We start from the raw sequence: 15,624 nt of genomic DNA, 5'->3' as shown, positions 1-15,624 counted from the left end.
CCTGTGTCCTTTCCTTTTATCTACCCCTGCCTCCTTTGTCTTCCTAGGAGCACACTTGAGCTTCTACTCGAATCTACATCTCCTGAATTGCAATTCTTGAGACCCCAAATAAACTTTTTGGTTCTTTTGCAGTTTATGCCTCTTATTTGCTGACTTTACATGGTGACAGAAGTGGGATCCCTAGCTACTGACCTTCAATTCTGGTGCCACTTCACAGACACAAGCAAGGTGCCTGCAAAGAATCTTTTGTGCTCTGTCGTCTCCTCCTGGTGGCTCTGGTTCCTGGTGGTAAGTCCTCCTGGGCCTGGACCTCCCATTTTTGGTAGAGGTCCAGACTCTTTATGTAGGCGTCCTTTGATACTGGTTCTGGCCATCCTTCCATTGTCAGCTTTGTTAGAAGCTTCTGTTTCTTTCACTCCTTTTTTGGGCCTTTGATCCTTGGGTAAGTTCATACAAATGAGAAATCCATTTTCTAAGAGGACCACCAAAGAACAGCCCCACTCTGGGACTCCTGCTGGTTTTGTCTTTAAAAAATCCAGACCTTCTACATGTAGATTTTTGTCCCACTGGGCTCAGATTACTCAGGGTGATTTAAAGCTTCACTGGCCTAAATGGGGCTCCTTTGAAATTCCTAAATTGGTTTATCTGTGCACTCAATTGGAAAAAGCCTATCAAACCAAACAAATAAAATGGGAAACTTTTTAAAATTGGTATCTTGAGGCCTCTAAATGAAACACTGAAAAGGACACTTCCTTGCAAGCCATAACAATGTCATAACTAAGAATTTCAAATGATTAAATGTAAATGCCATCGATAAAAGAATATTAACTCCTCCTGTATTTGTCAGGGTTCTCTGGAGAACCAAGGAGATTATCTATATATATATAATATATATTAATATTGATATATAATAGAATATATAATCCATTGTATCTATATTTAAATTCATTTATTTAGTTCTATAAATTACATATATACACATAAAATTTATATATAAAAGAAACTTTGGCCTCGCCCCTAACTGCCTAAAAGAATTTAAGACAGAAGGCCTGTTCCAGGAAGGAGCTGTCAACGTAGGGAACTCTAGATGTGGTAGAGAAGAAGGTACCTAGCCGGGCCCATTTTACACAAGTTCTCTCTCATTTGTTTAGAGATGGCCCAGCAAACATTTGGTTTTCTGTCTCCTTGTGAATTGGCTTCCTCCTCTTTGAAGTCCCAAACCATGACCCCCAACCCCGCGCCTTTGTAAAATATCTAAACCCTAACCATAGACCTGGCAGACACGCTGTAGACTGAGCAGCAGCATGAAGACCAGGGTCAACCTGATGACATTGTGGGTGGGACTACTGGCTGTTTGTCCACATCCTTGTCCTGGGTGCCCAGGAAGGCAGTCACCCAGCAACTTGCAGTGAGGTGTGGCGTGTGACTATGTTTCAGCCAATGCAATGGGAGTGGAAGTGGTGTGTGCCATTTCCAGGTTGGAACTTTTGAAAGCAGGTGTGTCTTCTCCGTGTTCCTTCTTTCTCCTTGTGCAGATTGGTTGCAGACGATGATACAGGCGTCAGGAATGGCAGAGCCAAGAGACGGGAATTCATGGGTGACTGACACACCCTGTGGAAGAGAACCACCTGCCCAACACGAAACCCACCTTGGCCTGTAAGGTAATCACACATAAATTTCTACTCTCTGGTTATTCTTTTTCGGGATCTGCTTGTTATTTTCTTAACTATTATGGAAATATTTCAACTATGCAGAAGAGTACATAGTATGACCTCTATCTCCGGCCCTAATACCCAGAAAGAAGAGACGTTCAATTCTGCCCTATTTGCTTCCGATGTTGCATTCATTTGCTGGGGCTGCCATAACAAAATACCACACGTAGGGTGGCTTAAACAATAGAAATTTATTTTCTCACGGCTCTGGAGGCTGAAGTTCAAGATCAAGGCATTGGCCGGTATAGTCTCTTCTGAGGCCTCTCTCCCCGGCCGCTTCTCCCTGTGTCCTCACACGGTCTTCCCTCTGTGTGTGTCTGAGTTCTAATCTTCTCTTCTTATGTGAGTATCAGTCACATTGGATTGGAGCCTACCCATGTGACCTCACTTTACCTTAATTACCTCTTTAGAGGCCCTCTCTCCAAATACAGCCCTATTATGAGGTCCTGGAGTTAGGACTTCAACATATGAATTTTCAGGGACATGATTCAGCCCACAACGATATCTCTGTTTTTAAGAAGCAAAATGTTGCTGTCACACCTAAAATTCACATTTCCATCCCGTTCTCCTCCCTCCCTCATCATAGGTATCAATATCCTAAAATTAATTACATTCTTTATGATTCCAAGAATATCCATGTGCATGGCTCCATTAACAAAAGATTACATTTTTACGCATAGTCAAGACATACATGTGTATGTCTCCGTTAACAAATTCTTACATTGTTATGCACTTAAAAAATGTACAGGAACAGCATCACACTGCACATGTCCTTCTTTGATTGGCTTTGGGCTATAAATGGGGAAGGAAAAACAGCAGCCGAGGGTAAGAGAATAAATAAACGGCTTATGCATAAAAACCCAAAAGGACAGATTTCCAAGAGCATCCAGGTTGGTGACCATGTGCAGGTTCTGGGAGAGTGGTTACCTGGAGAGGGCGTGGAAGCTCAGTGCCCTTTCCCCGTGCCTTGCCCTGTGCGTCTGTTCCATCGAGCTATTCCCAAGTCATATCCTTTTCTAATAAACAGGTAATCTAGTAAGTAAGAGGTTTCTCTGAGTTCTGTGAGCCGCCCTAGCAAATTCGTCGAACCGGAGTAGAGAGTCTTGAGAACCTCCTACTGACAGCCAGTTGCTCAGAAGCATAGGTGACAGCCTAGACTTGCTCTTGGCACCTGCAGTGGGGGCAGTCTTGTGGGGCTGAACCCTTAACCTGTGGGATGTGATGCTGTCTCTGGGTACATAGTGTCAGAATCGAGTTGAATTGTAGGACACCCAGCTGGTGTCCCAAGAATTGCTTGTTGCTGTGGGGGACTCCCCTGACCCCCAACCCCACACACATTGGAATTGGTACCAGAACCTAGGAACAAACTGTGAAAGATAAGCGTCTTAGCTTGGGTTCCCATAACAAAATGCCATAGCGTGGGTGACTTAAACAACAGAAATTTATTTTCTCACCATTCTGGGGGCTGGAAGCCTGAGAGCAGGATGCCAGCATGGTCAGGTTCTGGCGAGGGCTCTCTCCTCAGCTTGCATAAGGTCCCCTTCTCACTGAGTCCTCAGATGGCGGGGTGTGTGTATGCGTGTGAAGAAACAGAAAGAGAGATCTCTTCCACTTCTGATGAGGCCACAGTCCTATCTGATTTAGGTTCCACCATTATGACTTCATTTTCACCATAATTACTTCCTAAAGACCTTGTGTCTGGACATGGTCACAAGGGGGGTCAGGGCTTCCATATATGAATGGTGGGGAGAGAGAATTCAGTCCATAGCAATAAATAAAGAGCAAATAAATAGAAACAAAGGTTTGGCATTTCTCTTTCTCATTTCCTTTCTTCCTGACTTTACTTTCTTGCTCTTTGTCTAGCTTCTTGAACAAGCAGCTCATTGGTTTCTAATTTTTCTTTTTAGATACGTATGTTGAAGGTATCTTTCTTCTAAGTATTGTTTAATTCCATCCACCAGATTTTGTCATGTAGTGCTTTCAGCTATAAATATTTCCTGAGTTCCATATGAGATCCCTTTCAATGCAAGGTTCTATAAGTTCCCAGCCATTATTATTATTTTCTCATCTGTCGCTCCTTTTACAAGTATGTAATGTTCCTCCTTGTCACCATGTTGGTTTTGTCTGGAGCTTTACCTCCAGATTTCTATAGATATACTTTTTTATTGACAGGTAAAGGACAAAATGAGGAAATATTTTTGCTATATATAAGCATGGTATCTGTCTACACTCCTGGGACTGTAGACTTCTAATCTGTCACTTATCCACCTTTGTGAAAAGGAATTCTAATATTGGCTCACTGAAGTCATTTTGGTCAACAGCACAGGAAATTGGTAATATGTATGTGTGGGGACCTGGAAATGGCCACCCCAAGATATGTCTCTTTGGCATCAGGATTATTTGAGGCTGATTGCTTTTGATAAACTGGGACAGGGAAGGAGGAATGGAACTTGCCCTTTGTCAGGGCACATTTACATTTGTAAGGTAAATCTCTATCTGTAAAAGTTGCCTCCCTCTCTGTACCAGGAAGAAGAAAGGAGATGACCTTCTCTCTAAAAACTCTTAATCAATACCAAAGGCAAGGACTTAAATCTGCATTTTATTGTGCTAGTCTGGTAACCTCCTGTAACTGACTTTCCTCCCCCTCCCAACGTTGGCATTTCTTAAGGATTAAGCATCTTTCCTTAGGCTAGGAACTGATTGCTGAGCTCACCTGTGACCGCCCAGCTCCAGACAATCGACTTGAGTCCTGCCATGCCCACTGAGATAGCAGACCCACTACCTGCTGTGTCCATCAAGTGCCGACAGGGCAATCTTGTGACTATTGTGGGAGGGACATTTCAATCACATGTGAAACACCCCATTTGGCGGTATATAACCACTATGTGCACCCCACTTCTTTGGTGCCCTTTCTTCCTTCGGGAAGAAAGGCACCGGGCCACGGTTCCTCATAAAGCTTTGTTTAATTTTCTCTTGCTTTTCTGTCTCATGTGAATTTAATTCGTTCTCCAGCCAGATGAACCCACACTTGGGAAGAGGAAATGTCTTCCTCCCCTACATATGTTTTCATCAGTCAGATAGTCCATGTTGTGCTGTATTCACAACAAACTCCTAAGTCTCAGCTAAAAATGACCAAGGTTTATTTCTCGAACATGCTCCATGTCATCAGGGGCTGGCTCTGTATTATCCTTGCTCAGTCTGGAGGATTGAGTAGATGGCAGCTAAAAGATGCTCGATCCAACTTCTTGCACAACTGCCAGGCAGGAAAAACACACTCCTACTGTTTGCCAAAGGTTTGTCTGGAAGAGACAGCCTCATTTTTGCTCAAGTTTCATTTGCCAAAGGCTCACAAAGTCACATTTGACTTTAAGGGGCCAAGAAGATACATCCCTTCTGTGTGCCAGAGAAGAGCCGACAATATTTGGTGAACGGCAGTAATAATAACTATACGCTGTGCTCTATTGTGTCTTCCAAAGCTTATTTTTGCTTTCTGTTTGTTGATTTTTTCAAAAATTCCCTTCAGTTATGTGAGTCACCGTAAGTCCTTCTAGTCAATTTCTTTAATAAGAAAACTGAAGTTAGCCAGAGTTAGCTTCTTTTGCTTAAACAAAAAAGCCGATCTAATGCATTAGACTTTGCGTTATAAATGTTACTGAGCAGCTTAGGAAAATGAACTTCAGTTTACACCTTGGGCTGGTTTTCAAGAAAGCGTACACACCGATTTTTGAAGGATAAGGTTTTAATAGGAAAAGAAGCAGGGCATGGCATGAGCCAATATTTAGATCCGAATAATTATTGGTGACTGCAGCATGTCAGGCAGGGAGCCAGCTGTTTTTGCATATGCTCTCTAAGTCAATTTTAATTCTTTATAAGAACAATATGAGGTGAATCTTACTATTCATCACTTATATATGCAGAAACTGAGGGTCAGGGAGGTGAAATGACCTGTGCAAAAGTCACTTAACTAGCAAATGATGGCTTTGTTTCAAGTCCATCATCTGATCAGGCAGAGGTGAAAGAGAAGAATGCAATGTGTGTTTTGGGGTTGTGGGTACTGTTCGGTTTGGCAGGACTGTGGGATACATGGAAGGCGGAGGGGCCCTTGAGTGCTAAGGCAGAGAGTTGGAGTCTATCAGGTAGGCAGTGAGAGGAAGGTTTCCGCATCCGAGAGGGCACTGGTGGAGCCATGCCTCAGAAACATTGATCTGCTATTGTCCTCTACGATGAAGAGAAATGAGGCACGCTGGAGGCTTGGAGACCAGTTGGAGGAGCATTGTAAAAACTCACATAGGCCTGAATGGGCATGGGTGTTGGCAATGGAAAAAGAAAAAAGTATTCTGTCGAGTCTCCAGACGCCCAGGGAATTGCTGAACGAAGTCTGAGTTCCCCCTATGTAGATAGCTCATACTTTTCATTATAGGTTTCTCAAGAACTTGCTCCCAGAAAAAACCTGGATGGAGAACAAAACAGGTAAGTGCCCGAGTGAGAAATCTACAAAGCTCCTCTCCCCCAAAATCACCTCTTCCCCATCTGGCATGTCTGGTTCTGGCATGTCTTGCAGGTGGTCAGTCATGTCCATCACCTGGTTTCGGTGTGTGCGACACCTGTATCTGGTGTATCCGGCAGGTGGTTCTCACAAGACTTGTAGGTGGTTCAGACGTGTCCAGAAGGTGGTTCAGGCGGGTCGGGCACCTGGTTCCAGTGTGCCTGGCATGTGGTTCAGGATTCTCCATCTAGTGGTTCAGGCTGGTCTAACAGGTGGTTCAGGTGTGTCCAGCCGCTGTTTCAGCTGTTTCTGGAACCTGGTTCTGGCCTGTGCTGGACCTGTTTCTGGTGTATCCATCATATGGACCTGGCATGTCCAGCACAGTGTTTGGGCGTGTTCAGCAGGTGGCTTCAGCGTACTGGGCGCCTGGTTCCATCGTATCTGACCATTGGTTCCGTGGTGTCTAGCAGGTAGTTCCTGTGTGTCTGGCATATGGTTCCAGTATGTTCTGAAGGTGGTTCCGGCGTGTCCGACTGGTGGCTACCATGTGTCCGGAACCTGATTCCTTCGTGTGTGGTTGGTGCGTTCAATGTGTCCAGGTGTTGGTTCCGGCGTGTTTGACAGTTGGTTCCCGCATGCCTGGCGGGGGATTCCAGGCTGTCTGGCAGGTTGCTCTGGCCTTTTCTGGAAATTGGTTCTGGCGTATCCAGGACCTGGTTCCGGTTTATCCAGCAGGTGATTTTGGCATGTCCGGCAGGTTGTGCTGGCGTGTTAGGCTGGTGGTTCCGGCTTGTCTGGCAGGTGTTTGTGGCATGGCCAGCACCTGGTTCTGGCGTATTCGGGAGGTGGTTTCAGTGTATCTGGCACATGGTCTCGGCATATCCAACAGGTGGTTGCGAAGTGTGTGACAGGTGGTTCCTGTGTGTCTGGCATGTGGTTCTGGTACGTTCGGAAGATGGTTCCAGCATGTCCTTTGGGTGCTTCTGGCATGTCTGCAAGGTGGTTCTGGCGTGTCAGTGTCATGGTTCCAGTGTGTCCGGCGGGTGGTTCCAGGTGGTTCTGGCGTGTCTGGTGGGTGCTTCTGGTGTGTATGGCGGGTCATTCAGGCATGTCTGTATGGTGGTTCCAGGTGTTCGGCAGGTGCTTCTGGCATGTCTGTTGGCTTTTTCCGGTTTCTAAGGGGCCTGGTTCCAGGTTATCCGGCAGGTGATTTTGGCTTGTCCAGAAGGTGGTTCCGGCGAGTGAAGCAGGTGGTTCAGGCGTGTCCAGCAGGTGGTTCATGTCTGTCAGTGATGTGGTTCCGGCGTTTCCAGCACATGGTTCTGGCACTCTGAGAGATGGTTCTTTCATGCCCGTCATGTGATTCTGGAGCGTCCATCAAGTGGTTCTTGTGTATCCGGCAGGTGATTTTGGCGTTAGAGTCAGATGGTTCTGGTGTGTCCTGAAGGTGCTTCTGACACGTTTTGGACCTGATTCTCACATCTGCGGTGGGTGGTTCCACTGTTTCCAGATGATGCTTCTGAAGTGTCCAACAGTTGGTTCCAGCATTTAAGGCAGGTGGGTCACACAAGTCCCGCCCGAATCATTTGGCCGAGGCACGAAAGATTGTCCTTCCACATGCTTAGGAGGAGAGAGACAATAGGATTTTAACCAACCACTCTTTGGAAGTTAAGAAAAACTTGCTTCCCACAGTGCTCTTACAGCATACTGGCAACCTCTCATGCCGCCCTTGTGCATGGGTGGAGAGAGTGTTCACAAAGCAGCTATGGAAGAAAGGCCAAGTTTGCTCAGCAGAGTCCTACATTGCCCTAAAATTGCAAGGCACAAAACACTGCCTCCAACCCTCAAGGGGAGATGAGCAATAATCCATCTTGCTTCCAGCTCTTTGGGAAGCTGAGAAAGAACTCACTTGCCACACTGTTCTTATAGTGTACCTTGAACATCTCATACAAAGGCACCTGAAATGCTGTTTATTTGGAGCCCTTAACTCATTGCTTTAGAACTTCTGCTTTTGGGGCATTTCCATCTTGCCAGCCCGGCTCAGACAAAATGCCTACATCTTCTCCTTAAGCAAGGAGGCTGAGCCCCGAATGATTGTGCATCCACATGCTTAGGAGGAGAGAGACAATAGGCTTTTAACCACCGCTTTTGTGCACTGGAGGAGAGAGTGTCAGAAAGCACCTATGGAAGAAAGGCCCCTTTGCTCTCAGCCGTGCCCTACATTGCTCTAGAGGTGGAAGGCACAAAGCACTGCCTCCATCCCTCCAGGGGAGACAAGACACAAACCATCTTGCTTCCAGCTCTTTAGGAAGCTGAGAAAGAAGTCACTTTCCACAGTGCTCTTACAGCATATTGGGAACCTCTCATACACAGGCAGCTGAACGCCATTTCCTCCCAGCCCTTAACTCGCTGCTTTAGAACTTCTGCTTCTGCCACATTTCCCTCTTGCCAAGCCGGCTCAGGGGTAATGGCTACATCTTCCCCTTAAGCAATTGGGCCAAGGCCCAAATGATTGTGATTCCACAAGCTTAGGAGGATAGAGACAAGAGGCTTTTAACCAACTGTCCTTGTGCATTCGTGGAGAGAGTATCAGAAAACCCCTATGTCAGAAAGGCCCATTTGCTCTCAACCATGCCCTATATTGCTCGAGAGGTGGATGGCACAAAGCACTGCCTCCGTCCCTCAAGCGGAGACAAGCCACAAACTGTCTTGCTTCCAGCTCTTTAGGAAGCTGAGAAAGAACTCACCTGCTGGATATGCTTGAACCAGGCACCTTAGAGGCTGGAAAAACCCGACAGGCATGCCGAAAGCACCCACCGAACACTCTGGAACCACCACACAGACATCCCATAACGACCCAGCAGACTCACCGGAAGCACCCACCGGACACACCAGATCCACCTGGAACCACCCACTGGACACACTGGAAACATGAGTCTGACACACCAGAACCAACTTCCAGACATGCTGGAAGCACCTAACGGACAGGCTGGAACCGTCTTCTGAACCTACCAGAACCACATGCCACATACTTCGGAACCACCTGTTGGATATCCCAGAACCAAGTACCAGATACACTGAAACCACCTCCCAAATATGCCAGAACCAGGTGCCAGACACGCCACAAACACCTGCCACACAAGCTGGAACCACCATCCTAACACGCCAGAACAACTGGCTGGATACGCCAAAATCACCTGCCAGATACACCGGAACCAGGTCCTGGATACGCCAGTACCAATTTCTGGAAAAGGCTGGAAAGTCTGCCAGACACGCCAGAATCACCCACCGGACATGTGGGAACTAATTGCAAGACAGGCCGGAACCAAAGCCAGGACACTCTGAAAGCATCAACCGGACAGGATGGAATCAGGTCCCAGAGACACTGTTGCAACCTGCTGGACATGCCGGAACCACCTTTCGAATGTACCAGAACCATATGCCAGACACACAGGAACCACCTGCCAGACACCATGGAACCAACTGTCAGATACACCGGAACCAGGCTCCCAGTGTGCTGAAGCCACCTACCGAATATGCCAGAACCATGTGCCAGACACGCTGGAACCATGTGACGGATACACCAGAAACAGGTCCAGCACAGGCCAGAACCAGGTGCCGGACACGCCTGAAACAGCTGCTGGACACACCTGAAACACCTGCTAGACCAGCTTGAACCACTTGACAGACAGTCTGGAACCACATGCTGGGCACACCAGAATCAGGTGCCCGACATGCCAGAACCACCTGCTGGACACGCCTGAAGCACCTGCCAGTCTTGTGAGAACCACCTGCCAAGAACTCCAGAAACAGGTGTTGCACACGCCAAAACCAGGTGCTGGACATGAATGAACCACCTTAAAGAAATGCCAGAACCAAGTCCCAGACACGAGTGAGTCACCTGCAAGACATGCCAGAATCAGGTGCCTGACATGCTGGAACCACCTGCCGCTCACGTCGAAATCACCTGCCGGATACGCTGGAACCATGTGCTGCACAGGCGGGAATCACGTACCAGACATGCCGGGACCACCTGTTGGATATGCCAGAACCAGGTGCCTGATTCACTGAAACTACCTGCCGGGCACACAAGAACCAGGTGTCAGACAGGCCTCGACAACCGACTGGGCACGTTGAAATCACCTACATGATACCCCGTAACCATGTGCCAGACAGAACAGGACCACCTGCCGGACACACCAGAGCCACCTCTCAGATATGCCAGAACCACATGTTGGACACGCCGGAACCATCTCCCGGACTGACCTGAACCACCTGCTGGACACGCCAAAATCACCTGCCTGATACGCTGGAACCAGGCACCTTGGATGCTGGAAAAACCTGGTAGACATGCCGTAACCACCTGCCACACACTCTGGAACCACCACACAGACATGCCAGAACGACCCGCCAGACACACTGGAAGCACCCACCAGACAAGCCAGAACCACCTGGAACCAAATGACGGACATGCTGGGACCATGACTCTAACACGCCAGAACCAACTCCCGCACATGCCTGAAGCACCCAACGGTCACGCCTGAGCCATCTTCCGAACGTACTAGAACCACATGCTAGACACTTCGGAACCACCTGCCAGACACTTCGGAACCATCTGTTGGATGTGCCGCACCCAGGTACCAGATACCCTGAGACCACCTGCCGTATACGCCAGAATCAGGTGCCAGACATGCCACAAACACCTGCCACGGAGGCCGGAACCACCAGCGTAACACATTGGAACAACCTGCTGGACACGCCAAAATCACCTGCCGGATACACCAGAACCAGGTCCTGGGTACACCAGAAGCAATTTCTGGAAAAGGCCGGAACAACCTGCCGGACACACCGGAATCACCCCTGGACATGTGGGAACCAACGGCCAGACATGCTGGAACCAACACCTGGACACTCCGAAAGTACCAACCGCACACGATGGAATCAGGTCCTGGACACATGGTAGCCACCTGATGGACACGCTGGAACCACATTCAGAGCGTACCGGAACCACATGCCAGACACGCAGGAACCACCTGCCAGAAACCATGGAACCCACTGTCAGATACGCCGGAACCAGGTACCCAGTACGCTGAAGCCACCTGCCGAATATGCCAGAACCATGTGCCAGCCACGCTGGAACCATGTGATGGATACACCAGAAACAGGTACAGCAGAGGCCAGAACCAGGTGCCTGAAATGCCAGAACCACCTGCTTGACACAGCTGAACCACCTGTCAGTCTTGTGAGAACCACTTGCCGGATACACCAGACGCAGGTGTCGCACATGCCAAAACCAGGTGCCAGACACATCTGAACCACCTGCCAGTCTTGTGAGTACCACCTGCCAGATACACCAGACACAGGTGTCGCACATGCAAAAACCAGGTGCCGACATGACGGAACCACCTGCAAAACATGCCAGAACCAGGTGCTGGACATGCTGGAACCACCTGCCGGACACGTCGAAATCCCCTGCCGCATACGCCGGAACCACATGTCACATGTGCTGGAATCGCCTACCAGACATGCCGGGACCACCTGTTGGATACGCCGGAACCAGGTGCCTGATTCACTGAAACTACCTGCCGGACACGCCAGAATCAGGTGTCGGACACGCATGGAAAACACACAGGATATGTCGAAATCACCTTCATGACATCCCATAACAATGTGCCAGAAAATAAAGTACCTAGGATGTGTGAAATCCTATTGAGGCATATTCATATAATGCATTTATTATCATCTTTCTCGCTTTTTCTGTTTTATTGTTATAATTTTTTTTTTTTTTGAGGAAGATTAGCCCTGACTAACATCTACCACCAATCCTCCTCTTTTTGCTGAGGAAGACTGGCCCTGTGCTAACATCCATGCCCACCTTCCTCTACATTATATGTGGGACTCCTGCCACAAAATGTCTTCATGAGTGGTGCATAGGTCTGCACCCAGGATCTGAACCGGCAAACTCCAGGCCACTGAGGGAGAACATGTAAACCTAACCACTGTGCCACCAGGCCAGCCCCAAGTTTTCTGTTTTTTTAAAGCAATTTCAATTCTTGCATTTGTTTCACCAGCAGTGGTATCATCATCTTGGACAGTTCCTCCAGAGTCACAGTATCTAAAATTTGGAGCATTTCTGTTGCTTGTTTGGATAAGTGATGTCGGAATGTCTAGTAAATCTTCCCTAGGAGAACTGTCTAAAAGACGTCTCAATTTAGCAACTGCAGGGACATGTATATTCAACATTTCAATCGATAGTAGTTCATTTTTGTAGAACTCTTCTGATAATTCTCCCAGCTTCTCTTTAGTTTTACAGGTGTTGAAAAATCCCTCAAGTCAGTCCAACAGTTCCACTTTAATAGCAGGATATGACTTCTCTTTTAAATCTGTACCATCTGCAAACAGCACAGGCGTGTGGTCAACAAAAGTGAGTGGGAATTGGGCTGGGTACTGCCCACAATCTGAACCATCAGTGCCGCGGCCCCAATCCTGTGCAGTGGTGGCAGATCCTGAGTATTGCTGGCCAGGTAGGTCATGCTGGGGATGAGACTTAGGATGGTGCTCTGCAGCCCTCGAGCAGGCAGCTCCACACCAGCTGGCAGTTGCAAGTCCAGTCCACACTGAGTGCACATGGGGGAGCTTGGAAGCAGGAAGCCATCTGGGTGAGCAGCAGCAGGAAGTGGCTGAAGGAAAATTATGGGAAGATGAGGGGAGAAAATGTATAATAAATAAAGCTTGCCTTGTTATGCAGATAAATCTCTCAGTTAAAAATATTCTCTAGGGGTTGGCCTGATGGTTCACTGGTTAAGTGCGCACGTTCCACTTTGGTGGCCTGGGGTTCGCCGGTTCTGATCCCAGGTGCAGACATGGCACTACTTGGCACGCCAGGCTGTGGCAGGTGTCCCACACATAAAGCAGAGGAAGATGGGCGTGGATGCTAGCTCAGGGCCAGTCTTCCTCAGCAGAAAGAAGAGGATTGGCAGCAGTTAGCTCAGGGCTAATCTTCCTCAAAAAAAAAAAAAAATTCTGTAGGGGTTGGCCTGGTGGCACACGGGTTAAATTCACACATTCTGCTTTGATGGCCTGGGGTTCACCAGTTCAGATCCCAGGTGCGGACCTACACAACACTTATCAAGCCATGCTGTGGCAGGCATCCCACGTATAAAGTAGAGGAGGATGAGCATGGATGTTAGCTCAGGGCCTATCTTTTTAAGCAAAAAGAGGAGGGTTGGTGTGGAATGTTAGCTCAGGGCTAATCTTCCTCAAAAAAAAATTCTCTAAGAGTCATTCTCTTTCTGGTGCAGATGCTTTTCCTAATGGAAATTTCCTTTAGAAACATAAATTTCCTTTCCAAAGAGGAAGTCTATCCTTCATTTAAAGCAGTCAAGGTGGAGATCAAGAGTTTTTCCTGCATCTGCTGGCTCTCGATTGCTTTTGGCTCCAAATAATTTGTATGTCAAAGTACCATACTTTGGGCATCTTCAGCATTCCTTCAAGAAGAAACAACTTGTTCTTGGAAGTCTCTGTCTCCTCCCCAACCCAGATGCACTCAAGCTGTTAGGGGCCAACAGCAAACAGGGTTCTGCCTCAAGAAGCTTTGGGGAAGCCTCTTCACCCTCAAAGGCCTGAGACACACTAGAGGGATAGATCACTGCAGGTTCTTCAGCCATTGAAAATAATATAAACAGCTCCATTCTCATAAATTTAACAACTTGAAAACAAGGAACAACTTACCAAAAATTTCAAACTAACAAAACTCAACCAAGATGATAGTATTTTCCTCAATCGGGCGCTGCTAGCCAAGCTTTTTGCCACAAAACTCAAGACTTGGATTCATGCGACACACCTGAAGAAAGCACAAACTCTGGGGGGAACTGCACATCATTTGGTGACTTAAAAATAAAGATTTCTCCAAATGGAAGCAGACAGTATCTGATGCGAAGGTTTCCAAGGTGTCTGGACCAGGTCTGTTGGAAGTTTGTCTGCCAAACCTTTGAGGATGACATGACACTTCAGATCATCTCCAATGCCTCTGATCTTGATAACATGCAAACTTCAGGTAAAAAGTGCCAGAGAGTTCTCCCTCCTCTCACTCCGTGTTCCTCAAATGTGGCCACGATATGTTTCCAATCTGTGTGTTTTTCCTCCAACCTGGGACATGACTCCCAGAGAAGCTCCTTCCTGGCATCGAGGGACGAGAGGCTACTGAAAGTGGAAAAATCTGACTGCAGATCAACAGTGCTTTCAGAGAAAGATCGCAATCAAAATGGGGACATGTGAAAGTTAATAAACGGAAACGTAGTTGAAATAGTGTTGGAAGGCTAATAGAGGGAGTTCTCATGCCCTATGTCAAAGGCGCAGTGCAACAGGAAGAATAAAGACTTTCTCTTCCTGACCAGTCAGAAACTAACCCAAGGAGAGACAGTCACAACTCTGCCGATGAAAAGACACTGCCCTCAAGACTGTGTCCAATAGCCCCCACAGTTTTCCCCACTCTGAGATAAAAGAGCTTCTCCTCTCTTCCTTGCTGGGTGCTCCTGCATGGCTTGCCATGGTTGCACACTCCAAATGGCTATTCTTTGCTAATCCCAGATAAACCAATTTTTGCCAGAGAAATAACTGGCTGTCTATTTGTTTAAGTGCAAGACTTGTTAATAAGCAAGAGCTGTAGAGAAAACATTTGATACAATCCAACTCCTGTTTGTCATAAAATTTTCTAGCAAGTTTGAAATAGATGGAAACTACTTTCACTTGTTGAAGGTCATCTACAGAAAATGCACAGTTGACTTCATGCTTAACAGGGAAACACTAAATGATTCTCCCCACAATAAGGAACAAGGAAAGGAATACCACTTTCACTACTCTTATTCAACAAAATACTGAAGCTTCTGGCAATAACAGAAGTAAAGGAAATAAAAGCCATAGAGTTTAGAAAGGAAAAAATGTAACCATTCCTAGTTTCATTGTTGTCTGTGTAAAAAAACTCTGGGAATCTCCAAAAAAAAAAAAAAATCAGAACTAATACGTGAGTACAAAAAGTTCACCAAGTACAAAGTACAAGATCAACACACAAAAGACAATTTTATTTCTACAACTAATGATGAACCTGCAGATGATAAACTTGAAAATGCTGTATTATTTAAAACCACTCTGAAGAACATGAAATATTCAGGCATAAATTCAAGAACATGTGTACAGGATCTGATGCTGAAAATTATAAAATACCGATTACAGTGATTAAAGAAGATGCAAATAAATTGAGAGCCTTACTATTGTCAAAGACAAATGCAGCAGAAATTAGTTAAAGTGGTGAAAGCAGATTTTATTCAGTAACAGCTGACAGAAGCTGAGCTGCGCTCAGATTTGTACGGAGGTGAATCTAGAATTTTAAAGAGGGAATGAAGGAGCAGGGTTCAGGGGCTCAGTAGA

At 46.9% G+C, this 15,624-nt stretch overlaps 1 long non-coding RNA gene across 30 annotated transcripts in view; it reads left to right on the top strand.

The window, feature by feature from the left end:
- Positions 1-15,624, top strand: part of LOC138917633 (uncharacterized) — an 80,055-nt gene that overhangs the window by 58,030 nt on the left and 6,401 nt on the right. For all 30 annotated transcript variants that reach the window (XR_011425875.1, XR_011425882.1, XR_011425876.1 and 27 more), the window contains 2 exons: positions 133-288; positions 1,536-1,661. This is a non-coding gene — a long non-coding RNA (uncharacterized lncRNA). The remainder of the gene's footprint in view (positions 1-132; positions 289-1,535; positions 1,662-15,624) is intronic.

Source organism: Equus caballus, chromosome 15, assembly GCF_041296265.1.
Source record: "Equus caballus isolate H_3958 breed thoroughbred chromosome 15, TB-T2T, whole genome shotgun sequence".
Classification (NCBI taxonomy): Eukaryota; Metazoa; Chordata; class Mammalia; order Perissodactyla; family Equidae; genus Equus; species Equus caballus.
Note: the sequence above shows the minus strand (reverse complement) of the source record. Positions and strands in the feature narration are given on the sequence as shown.